A 9924-nucleotide genomic window follows, 5' to 3' on the forward strand; every position below is an offset into this window, starting at 1 on the left:
TGGTGACTTTTTGGTTTTCTCACATCCTGAATTAAGTATGCATGATCAATTCTGTCTTCACTTGCTGCATACTTATCCTGGGTCAGTGACTCTAAAAGGTCTGAAGCGAGAGACAGCTAGAGTTGGTGTCACAGAACTACCAGTATAGCAGTCCAAAGAGCTGCTAGAAGACCCTTGGGATGAAGGACAGAGCAATTCCATTCGATCCTCCCTCCTCCGTCAGTTAAAGACGTTTTCAGCTAAATCAAGCAACAATAGCAGTGAACATATTGCTCTAGTGACAGGTCTCCTTTAATGGTTGAAGATGAAAGGCATGTCCTGGATCACTGTAATGGCAGCCACGCAGGAACCTGATTTATTAAATTAATATGTATTCTGAGTCACCTGCAGTTCCTCAGTCAAAATGTTTCCACAACACACTGCAGTTGCAGTACTGGAATTGCTGTTCCTGAGTATCATTTAGTAGCTGAGAGGTATCATGTGTCTCTCCAGTTCCACTTTCATCTACTACAGCACAAGTGGATTCATTGGCAGCATGTGTTATGCTCTACCTTCAGAACAACATTGAGGTAGTATTCCGAGCTCGGAAATGTCACGGGCTAAAGTTAAGTAACCTCTTTTTATTGGCTTAACTCGCCACACTGGAACTTAGACAGCTGGAGCTAATACCCATAGCAACGAATTAGGTTCCAGATAATATCTACTCGTTTCTGGGGCAACAAGTCACATCCCGGTTTTATTTAGATGCAATGAAGAGTCTAAAGATAGTTCTCCTATTAAGAAATGGAGCATTAAACATAATTGCAAGAGATTTTTCAGACTTTCTAGAGGTACCCATAGTCATAAAATGACCATTTACCAATCCAGGAGATTTTGCTTTTATGTGGGTTTAAGGCAGGGTTAACCTCAGGTAGTAAGGTGCAAACTCCTGCCACCTCACTGGAATTGTCTGTGTCCTGTTTTCTTAGAAATCACACGCAACTGATCCAGAGGTTTATTGGTAATGTCTTTATGGCATCCAAACTCACTGGGGGAGCAGTTTCACATATATAGACATTTGCAATGTACTTTGCTGTCCTGTGCCAGGGATCTTTCAAAACTTACCTATTTTCCAACTCTGGGCCTCTTGATCTATGTATCCCCCTCTCCCCAATTACTAGACATCTGTGATTCGTATCGTTCCGAATCGAAATTCGGACAAAATTTCAGAGATTCAGATGTTATACAGGTATAACGGATGCAAACAAATCCGAATTTCCGATTCGTTTTTTCTGGACGAACTTTCGCTTTTTGGACTAAATTTTGTCACTTTGCAGCAAAAGTGACAGTTGAGAACAAAAAAACTTTTTTTCCCTGTTAAAGGTCACTTTTCCCTGTTAAATGTCACTGAGAACAAAAAAACTTTTTTTCCCTGTTAAATGTCACTTTTCGTACGTATTTCCGCTAACGAATTTCGTCTGAACCCGAATTCCAAAACGAATTGACTTTTGGACCCAAATTCCGAAAAACGAAATAAAGCAAAATCCAAATCAAAACGAAACGAAACTAAACAATTTTTTTGCTGGTGCACATGTCTACTAATTACCTTTGTCAAATAAAGGCACCAAGGGCACATTCTGATGCACATAACCTAATTGAGGAATGCTATCCATCCAATTTATAGTTATTAGTAATCAGAATTTGTAATAGGCTATTGAAGCCTGCTGTGAAACTTAAAGGGGGCTGATTTATAAATGTTCTGTCCGGCGTATAGCTGGTAGCGGATGTCGTTCGCCCAGCATTAGTGCCCCTGGATGGTACTGTGGAGGAGTATAGCCATCTACAAATCAGCTCCTTAAATTTTAATGCCTGCTGTAAACACTAAGAGGCTGATTTATACACAATCTGCACATGCTGTAGCTGGGCGGATGCCGTTTGCACAGCACTAACTCCCCTAGGTGGTACTGAGGAGGAGCATAGGATTTTATAAATCAGCCCATAAGATTTTATTGTTTATCATTTTAACCCATTTATGCCTGAGACAATCCACATTCTTACTAACAAGTTTAAGCCTGAAGAAGGTGGCCTACAGGAAGCCCTAAAACACCTTGATGTGGCCTTCTGACATTTTATGATCTGGCGTTCTTATTTTTTTTTTCCTGTACCTCTTGGATTTCTTCCAGAGCAGACCACCGGACTTCTACATATTTTACATACAGCATGGCATAAATTAAAGCAGTGGCAAAGGTAAACATGTTCAGTGTAACTAGAAGGGAATACAGACTATTGAAGAAATGGGGGAAATAAAAGGTGGGTGAAGGCTCAGTCAATGACAACAGAAATCCAAAGAGAATACAATCATCTCACATCACTTGCACTTATTGGGGTTCTGTTATTAGAAAAGCATTGGGCCTGCCATAACTAGTCTTATTTTGAAAATGCTAGTTGGCTGGCTGTGTCTGAGGCTTCAATACTCTTTGTCAGAGACCCAATGCATTTTGTTAATGAGTGTCAGACCGTGTCAGAATTCCTTTTCTCTATACAAGTTCTAGGTCAGAGACTCAGACTGCAATGAAGCCAAAGCGTCAGATTGGCGACCATTCAACAGTGGTAACTCCCATACATATTTAATGACAGAGTCACTTTAATGCATAGCCCATATCCCCACTCACAACCATGCTCTAACCATGTAACAGTACTTTGAGGAGAACTAGTTTTTGCAATGGATCAAGCAATCACAGCTGCCTTTTCCTTGGCAGATATGAATCTGACTGGTTGCTATAGAACCCAGGCTATTCTCATTTCAAACACTTTTACAAATGTGTCAACTGTCTTGTTGAATTTGAGTTGAAGGTAGGATGATGGAGTGGTATTGCTATGTCCTTCATCCTAAGGGTCTTATAGCAGATGTGTGGAGTGCTGTAGTGGTAGCCAACTAGCATTTCTGCCACTAACTCTGGCTTGGGCTGAAGCTTAGAGAAACGACTATAATCAAAGTAATTTCCATGTTTCATAGACCATTAACGAGAATCCTCTTGGCAAACAGAGCTGATCCTCTCCCTGCTTTCCCAGTACATCATCCTGCCATTCCACGGGATTAGTTACTCTTCCAAACCTCTCTTGTCCAGCCAGAGAATTAAACCGCTTAGAGATTAGTGAAATATGCTTTTTACGTTTCATGGGGTACCCAGCAGCTGCATAATATCAACATTATTTATTGGTAATCTTATCCTGCTGCCACTTTATTATAAATGATAAAAAGGGATAAGTGATAAGTGAACCTGTAAAATAAATCTGCTCATAAGTAAACCACTGACATATTTTGTGTTCATTATTTATTTAATACTACGCTTGACCTCTTCTAACCTTTAATACAGCTTGAAAGTTGACAAAATCACACAGCTTGTTTTGTACATGAGTTGTGAAGGATCTCAGGATTAGATGTTTAGCAGTACGTTGCTGAATAGATCCCAGGTAAGGCGGGATTCACCATGTCCATTGCATTCAGCATACGTTGACTCACGTTAAATGCACTTGAGTTGACATCCTTTTTGACACGTTGCATTGATGGGCATTTTTTAATTGTTTCATTGACATGCAGGTTTTCAGTTACAGTATGAGCCATAATAAAAAAAATTCCCTTTCTTTAATATGCATTGCAGAACACTGTGATTCATTCAAGTGCATTGCACCACGTTGTGCTGTGTTTAAATACAGCATGTTCCATTCTCACAAAGTGCATACCAGTGCAATGCATTGGTATGAAGTAAGCCTATTGGAAGTAATAGATTTCGGCTTGGTTTTGCATTAGGTCTGCGTTAAGCAACACAGTCCAATGCATGTGGTGTAAATAGGCCTAGACACCTATCCAATAATTACTTATCAATACCTGTTGTTCTGCACTTGTGTCTTTTAGTAGAGACAAGGCTTTACTTTCTCATTTCTGAGCCTTCAGCATGGAAAACATTGAGCAGCACAGTAATGATATAACTAAATTTTGCTACAAATCTCCTGAGATTAGCATTCAGAGGCAGAAGTGCCTTAGATCTCACACTGCAAATCGACAGCTATGAGGCTCCAGGCACAGGAGTGCATAAGCACCCTCACATACCTGGAATGCTCTAAAAATTTTCAGAAGGAATTCCAGACATTAAACAGATTTGGTATTGTTTAGGCACAATTCAAATTTATAAATGTTCCCTATATCATTGCAAATAATTTTCAGTTCCCTCAGGGATGTGTCTGATGCAGGCTAAATAATAATCACTCATGGTTACGTATGTATAACATAGCTGTTTCCTTTATAATAGTAATGCATTGTAATTTGGGATGGTATTTTGCGAGGGGCCCTGTCCTTTTGAAACAAGTTCTATGCTGAAAGGTATATTGGCCAGTATTAGAGAACCTGTGTTCACATAAACTATGAATGTGGACCACATTTTTGTTTTGAAATCATCATAATAGTTAATTTGTAGGTTGTGACAAATATGTGGCTCCAATAAAGAGGTACCTGGAATCTGCTGTAAAATATAGTAATTTAGATAAATTGGGGTCAAATTCCCTTCCTCACCTTACCCATTGCATTTATACCCCTTGCTACTTGAGTTAATACACCCCATCAGTAGCTTGCACCAGCTGTTGTGCAGTCCTCTTCAGAAAGCCGGTGGGTTGCGGCAGATTGCCCACACGTAGGATTTCTCTTTAGGTCCTGGAGAAGCTGTCTTCATGCAGGCTTGCAAGTAGATGGATTTATTGTTAGTTATATACAGAAATAAAGAAAAGCAGCCAGCATGCATTACCTTGTAGCACACGGGTTCATTGAAGAGGACTGCAGAATCACAGGAGCTGGTGTTGGCCATGGTAGGGACAGGAGGCCAGAGTTCTATTGTGCAGGATATATGATAATATATGACGGTAGGGTGAGGTGGCTTCGTGCCTTAACTTGTATAAAAGTATTGCTATTCTTTAACTTTTATCAATGTCTTTAGATTTTCTGTATTCTGTATTTCTGTATATAACTAACAGTAAAGCCATCTACTTGCAAGCCTGCATAAGGACAGCTGCTCTAGGATCCGTGTGTAGAGACAGGCACTGTTGTGTACCACCTTTGGGCATCCTGGTCTCATCTTCTTACTATAGAGAAACCAGTCTTCATGTCTTGGGACCTGGACTGGAATCCCTGTAGATATTTAAGTCATTTACAGATACCAGAAAAAAAGAACAAACACTAACGATGAATTTAGCAGCAGATTTGAAGTGAACAGGACCATAGGAGCAAACTGCCAACAGAGTGGATTTCTAATTATTCCCTTATATCTGTTCCTAGTTGATCCTTTGAAAGGATCTAATCTGTAAACATTAGACGTCTCTGAGATAATACAACAGTGTGACAGGACAGCACTTGTGGCGTTATGCTGAATGACAGGCTGGGAGAGAGATGTCTGACTCATGCAATGCTTCCCCAAACCTTCACATCAACGAAGATTAAAGTGAAGATTAAAATAGATCGCTCAACTAGATCAGTCTCCACGAGGGAGAGGCAGAGGGAAAAGGATCAGAGCAAGAATATGAATTAAAAACTCATCTGCTCCACCAGTAAAACCAAACAGTGAACCACCAAAGTGAAACAGGTAACAACTATGCTGCTAAAATTTAAATTTCCATTCAATTTCCTGTAAGCTTTATAGCTTTGCAGCATGATTCAGCAGGATATTGCACAGTAGACATGTAAATTTCTGTTCTGAATGGATATTCGTACGAATTGCATTAAATTTGGACATTCGGATGCAACCCAATTCCCATATTTGAACACATCCGAATGCAAATTAATCCAAAAATTCAGATCCATTTAGTTAAAAATTAAACTAAATTGGATATGTGACTGTTCTCTGGCCAGATGTTTGGGGTTGCATTACATGCACGGTCATGTAACTTCCTGTTGTAGATCATTCCGAAACGAAAATTCGGACTGACACGAACCAAATCGAATTTCATATCCAAAATCTGAGAAACAAAAGAATTAAAAATCCAAATTTGAAGTGAAACGTAAAATTGTTTTGTAGGGTTACATGCCTATCTTACAGTGCTTCCGGTGGAATTGCAACCTCTTGTCGAAAGTAGGGATGCACCGATACCGATACTAGTATCGGTATCGGTGCCGATACCAAGTATTTGGGTGAGTCCTCTTACTCGCCCAAATGCTCCGATACCTAGCACGAGTACTTCCTGTATCAGGAAGCCGGGCAGCGCATCATTACACGCTGCCCAGTTTCCTGATTGGCCAAGAAATGGCTCCATGCTCTCTCGTCACTTGTGATGAGAGAGCATGGAGCCGACTTCCCGGCCAATCAGGAAGCCGGGTAGCGTGCAATGACGCACTGCCCGGCTTCCCGATTGGTCAGGAAACTAGCAAATCCGGAAGCCGGGCGCCGTGTAATGACGCAGCGCCCGGCATTCTGATTGGCCGGGAAGTCGGCGTCATGCTCCCTCGTCATCTCATGGGTCATAATATTAAGAAAGTGACCTTAAAGCATTAGTTTGTATTGCTTTAGAAAACATTTGACCTGTCCCTTTAAGAAAAAGTATCGGTAATTGGTATCTGCGAGTACTTGATCAAAAGTATCGGTACTCGTACTCGGTCTTAAAAAAGTGGTATCGGTGCATCTCTAGTCGAAAGCATTGGTGGCAGTACAGAATGCAGTTTTAGAAATACAGATGCTTGTTCCTGGAATAATGGAATACAAACAGAATAAAGTGAACCTATTCTAGTTATATAGTTACATAGTATTTGAGGTTAAAAAAAGACACAGGTCCATTCAGTTCAACCTTTGTGCGTGTGTGTCTCTTGTGCGTGCATGTGTGTATAAGAGTCCCTGTGTGGTCTATTATTTATGTGTACCCCTGTATGTTACAGTCTCTTATGATGGAATCTAATAGATTTTTGATTCTCAAAGGTTAATTCATGCAGGGTCACAGATTCCCATGAATCCTATTATTGTTCAGTGGGACCTCTGTTTTAACTTTTTTGTCAAACGCGATTTTTATTATACCTTTAATTTACAGGCCAAGAGATTGGTCACCATGTCCTACCCCTGGGTTAGGCAAACTCCAGCCCTCCACCTGTGATGCAACTACAAATCCAATTAGGCACTGCAAGACTGACGGCCACAGGCATGACTCCCAGAGGCAGAAGCACGATGGAATTTGTAGTTTCACCACAGCTGAGTGGGTGGAGTTTGCCTACCTCTGTCCTACACTTATTCAAAGCCAGTCATGGATCTGGGGTTGAGGAAGAACCATTGTTGACTGACATATCATAGCAGAGTCATGTTCAATGTCCTTACTGGACTACATTACCTGAGAGATGATGGAACCCTGTAGTAGATAATTGACAGCACTGGATAGTTTATGCTGAGGATGCTTTCACTGGGTGACAGTTAGCTGTCAGCATTAAGCGCATGTCAACGAAAGCATGGAGTTGGGAGGAATTCATTAAGCATTTCTGTAATGGGGAAGGAAAGCGCAGGGTTGTCATCATCAGTATGTTACTACCCCTATCACTATCCAATCGAAGGCTAGGGTGGTCCTTGACCAAGCTCTATTGCTTTAACTGCAATATAGTAAAGTAAGGTCAGAACCTGCTTATGCTAATTTAAAAAAATTGGCTGAATGGAAAATTGTTTTGTTATGTAAGACAGTTAAATAGACATGTAAGCTGCAAACAAAATCAGTTTGGTTCGGATATTCCGCTATTTTCGGGATTTGGATACAAAATTTAATTCGGTTCGGGTTTTGGATTTGGGCGAAATACGAATTTTCTTTTGTTTCGGATGAGTTTACGAATATTTGTTGCAAATACCACAAAAAACCATATACAGATATGGATACTAAAGCTGAATCTCCTAGACCCGAATGGCATTTCGAGTCCGAATTTCAGAATACCATTTGGGAGCTCCGGAAAACAATACGGAACTGGGAACCATATTAAGGCTGAGGCTTCCAGACCAGAATGGCATTCGGGAGCTCTTGAATGCTATTCGGAAATCCGGCCTCTATTCGGGTCTTGGAGCATCAGTTTTAGTATTATGTATATTTAAGTAGTATTCTATAATACGAACGAATATTCGTAGCGGCAACATTGTGACCCATATATACAGAAAACAAAACCTGAGACTCCCAGACCCAAATGGCATTCGGGAGCTTCGGAAATTCAAATTCAGACCCATTCGTATGCATCAAACCGAAAAACATATCTGATTGCCAGAAAAGTCACATGTCTGATTGATTCAAATTCGTTTTTGAATAAAATTCGGACGGGATATGAAACTCAGAAACAGAAATTCGGATTCAGACACATTCAGAGGCATTGGGATTTGGAAATTCGGATGTGTCCGAATGTCCGAATTTCTGAAAATTAGTACAAATTTTCATTCGGAACGAAATTAATCGCACATGTATACAGTTCAGTTATGTATTTCAGCTGTGAATTTAGCTCTTAGCCTGCACTTCTTTAATAGAGCAAATCGAGTGCCAGGCTTCAGTAGACTAGCAATGTTTCCTGAATAGAATAGCAGAAGCACTTCGCTGACTGATTTCACTTGTAGTCTAGAATTACTCTTTATTAATATAATGCCGTTGCAAATCGTTTTTAGCAGTACATCTGTTTGTTGTAAACACACCAAGTATAACATATAACCAAGTAATTAATTCAATATTTAGTTAATTTATAATTTAATTAGCCGTGGTGAAACACAGATAATCTCTCATAAAGTTAAATTGCCATTAAAAAAAATACACTTGGTGTTTGAGTCATCACTCAAAACCGCGGCTCCTGAGGGAAGGCATCTCTCGGCGGTAACGTGATACAGGCTTTATGTGCCAGCGTGATATTCATCTAATGTGTTTATTTGATAGAGTGGTCTGTTTATAGAGCAACAATCCCGGCAAAGTTTATTTAACATTTTTCCAATAGATTGATTTTTCAATCAACTTTTGACCTTCTCTGGATCTGGATGTGTTATTAAAGGTCATTTATCCTCTTGCAGTGATATTAGAGGCAAATGGATGGCAGATGTGCTGAGTGGACGTGTCATCTCCACGCCAAGGATGTCAACTGATTTCACAACAGTGGTGAAATGACTTAAGGAGCATTAAAGAGATCCCTATCCACAACTGTTGGTGTTGTTTTGGGTGGAATACAAACGGGATGCTTTGCATGTTGCTTCACTTTGTTCCTGACCATCACCACTCTTACTGATTTTAACAGTGGCCACAAGTGAGTGTTAAATAAATGAGCCCCTTTGTGTAAAAATAGAAAAAGTCTGCCAAAGTCTGCAGTTATCCTTTATCAAAAAGGTAGTGCTCGGCTTTCTCATTAGAGAGGCCAGCATGGTTTTCAATGCTGGCCTTGAAATTAATTTTTATTAGTGAGATGCGTGAATGTATACAAAAAAATATTATCTAAACTTTCCGGAAAACTTTTTAAAACACAGTTGACCGAAATGATATATCTCTGTTTCTTCTTTTTCTCTGGTCTCATTTTTTCTTCTGGGTTTTTTTCTCCCCTCGGCCGTGGATTTGGGTTCCTGGACTCAAGGCTTTCCCAAGCTCCTACATAATTTCTTACTTTATTAAAAAATAGAACGGTTGGAGGGCATGTGTTTCCTCATAGTATATTTGTTTGAAAGCATTGTAGGATGTCGAAGAGGATTATATGATGGGGAATAACCCTGTTACTGTTGTAACTTGGTCCTAATGCAGATTAATGTTGGATTGTATCATTCCTTGATTTGAAATTCCTCAATATTTAGGACACATCTGCCATGACCTTTGAGGCCAGGTTCACACCATTTTCCGTACCAGATCTGGAACATGGTACATTGCGTTTTGCTGGGTTTTTGATGCGTTTTTACCATGATTTTACAGCGTTCCGAAGCTGGGCGGGGG

At 40.1% G+C, this 9924-nt stretch overlaps 1 protein-coding gene across 1 annotated transcript in view; it reads left to right on the forward strand.

Annotated features, from left to right (window-relative positions):
- Positions 1-9924, forward strand: part of LOC108783708 — a 202268-nt gene that overhangs the window by 139413 nt on the left and 52931 nt on the right. The gene's annotated exons all lie outside the window — the stretch shown is intronic.

The sequence above is a fragment of the Nanorana parkeri genome, unplaced genomic scaffold (assembly GCF_000935625.1).
Source record: "Nanorana parkeri isolate BGI_ZX_2015 unplaced genomic scaffold, ASM93562v1 scaffold85, whole genome shotgun sequence".
NCBI lineage: Eukaryota > Metazoa > Chordata > Amphibia > Anura > Dicroglossidae > Nanorana > Nanorana parkeri.